The sequence below is a fragment of the Mus pahari genome, chromosome 7 (assembly GCF_900095145.1).
Source record: "Mus pahari chromosome 7, PAHARI_EIJ_v1.1, whole genome shotgun sequence".
Taxonomy (NCBI): domain Eukaryota; kingdom Metazoa; phylum Chordata; class Mammalia; order Rodentia; family Muridae; genus Mus; species Mus pahari.
The window spans coordinates 59,177,192-59,178,310 of NC_034596.1; positions in this window are offsets into that span (position 1 = coordinate 59,177,192).

The following is a 1,119-nucleotide window of genomic DNA, read 5'->3' on the forward strand; positions in this document are numbered from 1 at the left end:
GCCAGCAAATATTTTTGTTTTTCCATGTAACTTCATATGATCTTTGCTTTGTATGCTTCTAAGCAAGTGGTGCTTAATGTGTGAGTTACAACCTTTTCTTGGATCTGAAGATGTTGAATGAAATTTCCTATCAAATACCCTGCATATCAGATATTTACATTGCAGTTCATAACAGTAGCAAAATAACAACAAAAATAATTTTATGGTTGGAGAAATGAACAGAACATAAGGAATTGTACTTAAAGGTTTACAGCATTAGGAAGGTTGAGAACCACTGATCTAGTCCTTATGTTCCTACAGAACATGGCCAAATTTAATAACAGCCACAAAACATGATCTGTTAACTTGCTTATATCTATGACAATAATGCTTCTATTGCTCTAAATATCTGTCACATTCTCATGGCTGGACCTAAGATTTCAAAATAGTGGAAAAGTTAAAATTCTTCACTTATGTTGACATGGTTGACATAAACTGATACATTCATATTAAAAAAGAGATGTGGAGTAATAATATATAATTTTACATATATAATATTAAAGCTGATACATACTTTTTACAAAAGAGTAATATTTAACTGTAGGACATCTGGTAGATAGATATTGTTTTCCACATTCAAGGAAAAATGAAATAGAGTTACATCACTTTTCCCCTCCCCTTTCTCCCCCTTACTCTGTTAGTTACACTTTCTCTAACTTTTCCATCACTCCCCTCACAAGTAGATGTCCTCCTTTCCCTTGATTATTGCTACATATGTGGTGTGCGTGCATGTGTTTGTGTGTGCGGGCGTGTGCATGTGTATTTGTGTGTGAATGTGTGTATGTGTTTGAGAGATGAGAATAGGAAGAGAGAATGTACATTCACAGATATGCATGAACACAGCCTGCTGAGTCTGCTTTGTTGTGAATGTGATTTTTAAGTCGGAATACCCTGCATTGATAACCAATAATGGGGCTCATGCCTGAGAGAGGATAATTCGTCTTCTCTCTATAGTCACTAGTTGCCTGCAGATTTTTGTCTACAAGGGGAGTCCATGAAAATTTCCCCTTACTCATTAATATGTCCGTGATATTGCTGGTTTGGTCCTGTTTATGAGGCCATTTTTGGAAATATTGTTGC